This window comes from Musa acuminata, chromosome BXJ3-7 (assembly GCF_036884655.1).
Source record: "Musa acuminata AAA Group cultivar baxijiao chromosome BXJ3-7, Cavendish_Baxijiao_AAA, whole genome shotgun sequence".
Taxonomy (NCBI): Eukaryota; Viridiplantae; Streptophyta; class Magnoliopsida; order Zingiberales; family Musaceae; genus Musa; species Musa acuminata.
In genome coordinates, this window is record NC_088355.1 from 36998345 (window position 1) to 37007086 (window position 8742).

Consider the following 8742-nt stretch of genomic DNA (forward strand, 5'->3'; position numbering starts at 1 on the left):
GTCTCGAGCACATTTCGTTTAGCATTTCTATCATAATAGATTTATAGTAGTGTAGGTCAGGTTTTCCCAACTCACACGCTTTAGGCATATTTCGCTGTATACCTTCATCATAGTAGGTTTCTACTAATGTAGGTCAGAAGTATATTTATTATGTCAACTATGTCTTGAATAGACCCGAGGAATGATATTCCCATATCGAAAGATTAGCATTTACATTAGTACTAACAGCAAGGAAGTTTTGTCCATATTTTCAAGTATATGTCGTACAGGTGATCACCGACCAACCACTCAGGTAGGTTCTTTCTTGAGTTGACATCTCGAGATGGCTGTTGAGGTGGTCGATAGACTTGGGTGAATTCAACATTCGATATATGCCCAAGACTATCATAAAGGTTTATGCATTGGTAGATTTTATCTTAAATCTAACTCTCTTGCTCAAGATCGAGGCTGATAGTCCCACCTCCTCAACATGGACTCTATTGAGGATGGGTCCACCACCTTAAAAAGGAGCAATGTCGAACTTGAAAGGTTCAAACAAATAGATGTACAAATAAGCTCTCTAGTTTGAGTTTAAAATTTCCAATAACAATATGAAACACTCCTCTCTAAGCTTTAGGTATAAGACTTGATGGTGTTTAATGATTCACAAATGGTGGTAGGCTATGTAGTCAAGAGCTACAAAGCTCAAGATATGACAATGGCAAAATATCTCGCATAGATGTAAAAGTTGGCTTACAACTTCTCTAGACTCAACATACTATGGGTCCCACATGCAAAAGATGCAAAACAGATACTCTTACTATGTTAGCCTCCACTCGAGCTTTGGGGGAGGGTTGACTATTGGTCAAGACACTAACGATCCAAACTATTAAAAAACATGTGTCTATGGTCGAGAAAAAACCAAGTTGGATGGATGAGATCCTATATTATAAAAAAGATGAAAAGACTGTGACCAACCTCGCGACGGCCCAAAGAGTCAAACATGGTATTGTGTAATTAACAACTACTCGTACCACAGGTCCTTCAGTTGACCATTCCTTAAATGCCTAACACCCCAAAAGGCCGAGAGAGTGCTCGTTTAGGTACACGAAGGTGTCTGTGGGGGGGTATATAGGTGGTCAAACTCTTACCTTCAAAGTGCTTTGATAGTAGTTCTACTAGCCGATGTTGCACAAGGATCCAATCACCTATACCTAAAGATGCCATAGGTGTCAAAAATTTGCTCAAATACAACACCAACGGATGGTTCCTCTAAGTCCAATCGACTATGTATGACCCTTCGCCCAATATGGGTATCTCTTAGGACCCTTTCCACTATCTCGAGCTACTGGAGGTTCCTTATTGTTAGAGTGAACTATGCCTAACTAAGCTACTAGGATCGACCATCGATAAGCAAGTAATGAAATTCGTGTGGAAAAATATCATCATCTACTTTGAAATCCCAAGGATACTCATCACTAATAATAAGACTCAATTCAATAGTATAAAGTTCAAAGAATTTATATCAATCATATGAGATTCGGCTAAGGTTTAGCTAAGTTGCTCATCTCAAAACTAATAGTCTCGTCGAGGTTACCAATCGAATTATTCTCAAAGGATTAAAGAGAAAAGCTAATAGAGTGAAGGGTACATGGGTAGAAGAGACATCAAGCATTCTATGAGCCTCTCGAAGGACATCTATAATTGACCTGGGAGAATCATCATTCAACTTGGCATTTGACACTAAAGTTGTCCTACCACTAAAGATAATTTTTCTAACACCTCAGATAAAGAACTTTGATAAAAAAATCTTTAAAGAGGGACTTCGAGTTGGGCTCAATCTAATCAATGAAATTAGAGCCAAGGCATGTTTACGAGCAAGGTATAAGAGGGCGATGGTCATGCTTTATGACCAAACCACCCCCAAAGGGTTAAGCTAGGAGACTTGGTACTTTGAAAAGCCGAGGTCAACAACCCGACCAGGTCTCGAGAGAAGCTAATGCCAAATTAGAAATGGTCTTATCGAGTTATTAAAGTTCTCTAAGATATAACATAGCACCTCGAGATTTTATCCTTGAGACCTCTCTTGGGATCAGATCAAGGAGGACTATGCCCTGTGTATCAAATGTTGGCTTATCAAGCCCAGGGTGGTAATTGTAAAACGTATTTTTAAAGTCCTAGTTTTGAATTAAAAAATATTACTTCTTGGAATGTTACATCAACCAGGTCGGGTTTTTATATCCAAGGCAAAAATCTAACCCATCAAAATACAACATTGGTGGGATAGACACGAGGAATAAATCAAGTTGACTAATTAGAAAACCAAAAAAGAAAATAATTCAAATGGGTGGATGAGACGATGAGTCAAGATTGACATCAAAGGGCATCTTGGTTGGCATTGAGATGTTCTAGTCCTTGGAGTAGTCCGTGAATGAATCTTTCTTGAGCTCTAGTTTAAGGTACCTCATCTTAAAGAGGGCTAAACCAATTTAGTACCTAAACTGGTACAAGGTGACCCCCGTCCTCCCCAAACCCCTCTTAAACCCAACGAAGGCCTTGTAGTTAACGATTGCTTTCTTGTGATACTCCAGCACCCGATGTCACTCGAACTCTAATACCTCCCTAAGCTTGTGAACCCCCCTTTTAGTTGCCTTGACCTCCTTGTTGAGTTTCGAGTTACTTAATCTCATCGAGTTTAGCTTTAAGTAAGCTACAATAATTCATCCTCTACTAAGTTATTACATCGAATGTCTTTCAGTTGCTTGGTGAGGTCAACCAAACACTGCTCGACATCCTCCAATTGATATGTCAACTCGGTCACCCAAGCCTCGACCTTGACAATAACAAAAAGGGCTCCTCCCCTTCTTCAATTCCTTGATTTCTATTGACCATGAGAGACTACTAGTGAATGACGATGCTACCATCTCAAACACAAGTAAAATGAAAACAAAAGAGGCTAGCTGTAACCGAACTTACCACCACTTCATTATGATAGTAAGTATTAATTAGAATATCTAAGGGGTCATAGATTTGCTTTATTATCCATAGACATAGGGACCCATGATTACTTTACAATTACACCCTCGTCCCACACATTCTGCATCTCTTTAAAACCTTCTCACTTGAACTGCAATGAAGCATCTAAGGTTGATTTTAGTAAATTGACTATCTACGAAGCTACAAAGGGAAGGGGTTTCTCTTTGCACAAATCCAACATAGATCATGGCTTGCTCCCCCTTTTTTTCAAGGACCTAGAACTTTGACCATCGGGGATGCCGATATTGTTGTATTTCCATGAAACTCCCTCTCTTGAGTTGGCTCCTTGGGTTCCCCATCCCTTTGGGAACGAGGATCTTTTTGGCGATAACCTTATGATTCTTCATTGGTCTATTGGTATCGCCATGATGATTAGACCAAGGTGGGTCTAGTGCCTCTACCGACAACTCGCAAATAGGTAGCATAAGTTGAACGAGGTTTTGTCATGCTCGATGAGGAGCTAAGCACATTCTGCTTCGAAGAATGTAGATTTATTCCTATTGAAGATTTAAATAACAAGGCTATAACTAAAAAACGATGAAGAGAAGTGATGGGAGATTCAGGTTGTACCCCAAGGAGCCAAGCTGAGACTCACATCGATCAGTCAATCATCATCCATCTTTTAGACTATCTTGAAGGAGGAGAGTATATCTCTCAATCTAAGCACTTGATCTGTCTCTTTGTCCGACAAGAAAGAGGGGTTTTGTGAATGTACTATGTCAACCAAATGTGGTTAAATGTCCAATATTTACTTAAACTCATGAGGAAAAAGAGCTCCTTTCATCCTCTGTGGTTGGAAGGGGCACTATTGACCTTAAAATCTCCATGAGTAGTTAGGTAATAGTTACTTCTCTTCTTGTACAATTAAAAATATAACACCCCGATTAGTCCCATATCAGAAGTAGATAAGATTAAGATTGACTTATAAGGGTTTGATAAGTATATTATTATCAATTTTAGCCTAAGTATTTTGGCTAGTGATTTAGATCACACGAGATTGATAAGTTAGTTAGCTCATTAAGCATATATTTTGATATTCTTAACTACTTAATAAAGATTAAGGATTCAAGTTTATTATTATTTATTGATATTTTTTCACTTTATATTGCTTATTATATATATTATAATATCTATGGATCTATGTAATAAAAATCAAATCGTGATGAAATCACGATAATGAGATCGATTCGTCTTTAAACACAACCTTTAAACACAGACACTACTTAATAAAGATTAAGGATTCAAGTTTATTATTATTTATTGATATTTTTTCACTTTATATTGCTTATTATATATATTATAATATCTATGGATCTATGCAATAAAAATCAAATCGTGATGAGATCACGATAATGAGACCGATTCGTCTTTAAACACAGCCTTTAAACATAGACGTTAAATACTCATCCATACGATAGAAGCAACATATTTTTTATATACACATAATTTTTTATTTTATGAATTTTTGTGCACCATTCTTCGCATGACAATGAGAAATCTTTTTTACGAAAATTCTAGGATTTTTGTTTTCTATTCTTCCACTACATGTATAATGCTGTCATAATGGATAATAAGAAAGTTTGTGATTGTCTTCCTTATCATAATGGATGAGAAAAAACCCTGTCATAATGGATGAGAAAAATGTTTGTGATTGTCTTTCTTCTTAGATGAGAAAAAAATTTATGATTATCTTTTTTGTCATAATAGATGATAATGAAGCGTGTTTCATGAGTATTCCCTATCAATAACCTATAATCTTAAATCATTTTTATGAATAAACATGTCAAACATCTTTTAAATTAAAATTTATATTCTAATACTCATAAAATATTTTTTGTTTTTATCTGATTAAAACTTATAAAAGTATACTTTCAAAACAAAGATAAATAAGATGAAATTTATATTTTTCCATCATCTTTTTTCGAGTGTAAAGTATTTTATCATTACTTACAATAATAACAATAAGTTCTAAATTCTCACGGGAGTTTATATATATATATATATATATATATATATATATCATTGAGTTATGTGTAAAATCATATATTAAGATTAATCTCTACTTGTACATTCTAATAAAGTCTTTTTATCTCTCACGTTACTCTACCAAATTGTATTACCTTATCTAACCGCAACATATATAGATATTCTTAGAATATATTCATACCTAATTTATTTGATAAAAAGTAAAATTACATTACATGACATTTACATACCTCATAGCAATTTTATGAATTGTTGATGGTAGTTTTACATTTTTACCTCCGTAGACTAAGGAGAGAAGTAAATCAATTTATTTTAAATATACAATATGGATTATAGCAATTCAATCGAGTCCGACCCTTGTATCGATTTAGATGAATCAATCTTTTCACATAGGTAAATCTTCGTGTGCCCCTCAACCCTTAAATAATATTTTTCTTATGATCGATATTTTATGTATCAGGAAACTATGTAAGCTTAAATTAATGTCATCGTGTTACCAAATTGCTGTTCATCTCATTCTTCATATTACCAATGGAATCGCCAGCTTCAACCAACTCTTTGCTATGCCAAATTAAGGGAAGCTTCGTGTTAACGTAAGACGTGACATCCTCTCCACTCACCTTTGGTCTCCTCGTGTGGGTGACAGTCCATGACCGTGATTGGGACACCCCAATGATTGATCACTCCACCCGGTGGCGAGTGGCCACTGCAGGCTGAGCACCTTCCAATGGTCTCATTCGGGGGTGGAGAAGAAGTCTCACACACTTTGCACGTATTCAAATAAGGTCAACCAAAGAGATTACTACTACAGTTATTGTGTTCTTTGCTAGTACAACTTAGTGACATTCTACGAGCTTATTTATGAGTGTGTTTGGAGGGATTACAATGGTTGACTTGAATAATTAGGTCAATTGTATTTTACTTTAATCTTGAGTGTCTTTGTTCTTCGTTTTCATGTTGAAGATTTGATTTGAAAGCTTGTTTGCAGGTATTTGTGGTTGTATCAATAATGATGGTCAAGTGATGGAGGATGCTTCATTAAATTAAGGTTACATGTGAGGGGAGGAAATAAGAAGAATTTTTTGAGTCATGTTGCTTATTTTTTTAGCTTCTTTCTCAAGAAGGATTACTTGGAAATACCAAGAAACATATAAAGAATGTTGTTGTTGGGTTGAGAAGCTTAGATTCAAAAAAAATGTGAGAGACTTTTTGCTTTCAGAAAGAGAGATGATGAAAGGATTAGTCTTTTTTATATGAGGAAGAAGTCATCAATATTTCAAGTTGTAAAACAGCATCAAATCAGGAAGAAGAATTGGATCTTAATGTCTCCAATACACAATTTGATGGCATTCAAAGCTGTCAACTGTTCCAAATTAGCCACATCAATCTGGCATACAAGTTTTCAGCGAGTAGACAGACACCTTCATTGGCACACCAAAAGAGGATCACCACCAACCTTGTAGATCTAATAAAAGGATTTAGAGCCTACCATACTTGTCCAACTCAATCCCCATGACTTGATAACAAAGAGAGAATAAAGTAGGCAACACTGAAACAAACATCATCGAGTGGGCAAGTCAATCATTGATCACATCATAAACAAAATATTTGCAGGAGGAAGACTTGTTGCTACAAAAAAGTAATGTTTCTGAAGCTTGAGGCTGTGGCAGTGGCTGTGTTCATGCACTAGGAAGGAAGGTGGAAAGGTCCCCAGCCTTTGATTGCGGTGTCCCACCATTAAGAAGAGAATGTGAGGAACAGCTAGCTAAGATGGAGAAAGAGTTAGAGAATACCATGTTGTCTTCATCTCTGTCCTGTGACAAGGAGATGCAATGTGATCAACACAGATTAATGTGCACCTTCTTCCATGAGAAAGTGTCATCATTGACCCATGTTGTAACTGAGATCATGCAGTGATGACCACAGAATGTGCTGCATCCACAGCTTGCATTGCAGCCATGGCCAGTGGGATCCATTGACAATAAAGCTTGAGAACATTGTCATATTAATATATTCTGCAGTGAAATGTGGCAAAAGGGACTACAACAGTAAGATACATCAAGCTGAACTGCTAATTTACTGTAAAAACAGAGGTGAAAAGGCACAAAATTAGAGAACTAAGACAAAATATATTACCTTAAGATGATCTTTTTTCTTTTCACTTGTTACTGATGTGCTGTCTAATCTTTATTGCATCAAAGTTAGAGAACTAATCTTTGTTTCATTTCCAGTACATCCAACAATGATCATTATGAACAGGAAACAAAACTAGTTTTCCTGCAGCATGCAACATATTTCCCTCTCAGCATCTTAGACTTGCAAAACATTCAAAGATCAATCTCCGAAAAGAGAAGCCATGAGAAAGATTGCACACCTTAAGTGATGCATCACAGGAAATGTTCTTTGAAACACTTCATGCTTTGCAATATGAGAAGTGAAATCATCAATATTCACTTTAATGCCTAACAATTTCTTTATCACAACATGATCTCAAGAAAACACAACAATATGCCAGAAGCAATTTTTGTTGATCATATATTAAGAGATGATTAATTCAGATTTTTAGAACTCATTGGTGGCTATTACAATGCTGACAACCATAAAATTAGAGGGAGAGGGGAAGTGAGGAAGCATCATCATCATGTAGTAAAGAGAAAAGTGAAATAGCTTATCCTGTTGTTGTTGTTGGAACAGTGAAGCGATCCCATTCGAGCCATCGTCCATCGCCTGTCTCAACGAATATAGGGAGAACTATTGTGCTCTCACAGATAAGGCGGGTCCCGCTTCACCCGGTCGTTGGACCCCAGCATAGGGGCGTGGCGTTCCCTGGCTCCGCCGAGACTTCCGATTTCCCTTCTTTAGGATCTTGTTGGGTCCCCGGGGGGATCTGGTATTGGACCTGCGATCTAGCGGTGATGGCGCACCTGCCCGATTCGACGCAATATGGATTGTAATCTGCTTTACTTGAAATTCTTACGTGGAGGGCGCACCACGGGCGTGACATCTTCATGACGAAAATATTCTGCGTCTTAAACACACTCACTATGGCGTAACCCGAATATTATACTCACTTCATGGTTGGCCACCTTGTTAACTGGGTTCTTCTCTCACGTCACACGTGGGTGTCGGTTGACCGAATGTTACACGCTCGTAAGCCAAGTTGTTCAATGGAAGGACGACCCCACGGTGGAACCCATCAAAGGGTTAGCAAAAGTAATCAACGGCTCCGGTTCTTCCCTAAGCCCCGTATAAACAGCGGCAACGCGCCACCTCCATGGACGCGTTGCCGGCGCACCGGCGACCCCGCGCCTCCTCCTCCGCCCAGACCAACTCCCCACCACTATATAAATCGAATCCTATCAACCCCTCCGAACCACCCATCGCGGCAATTCCCGACCCCACAAGCCCTCGTTCCCTTCCTCCTCTCTCTGTCTCTCCTCGATCTTGCCGGAAAATGTTTCGCGCCACCGCGTTCGTCGTCGTCCTCCTGGCCGCGGCGGGATCATCCGCAGCCGCCGAGGCCCCGGCGCCCGAGCCCGACACCTTGGCACCGACCCATTCTCCGGCGAAATCCCCCACCAGCGCCTCAGTCTCTGCCCCCGTCTCTGCAGCCACCGCCCCCACGAAGGCTACCTCCACCGTTGCTCCCACTCCGATGGCCACTTCTCCCGCGTCGTCGCCCTTCGCATCCGCCCCCGGTGCGCTGGCCCCCGATGCCGACCGGGACGACAATGGCATTTC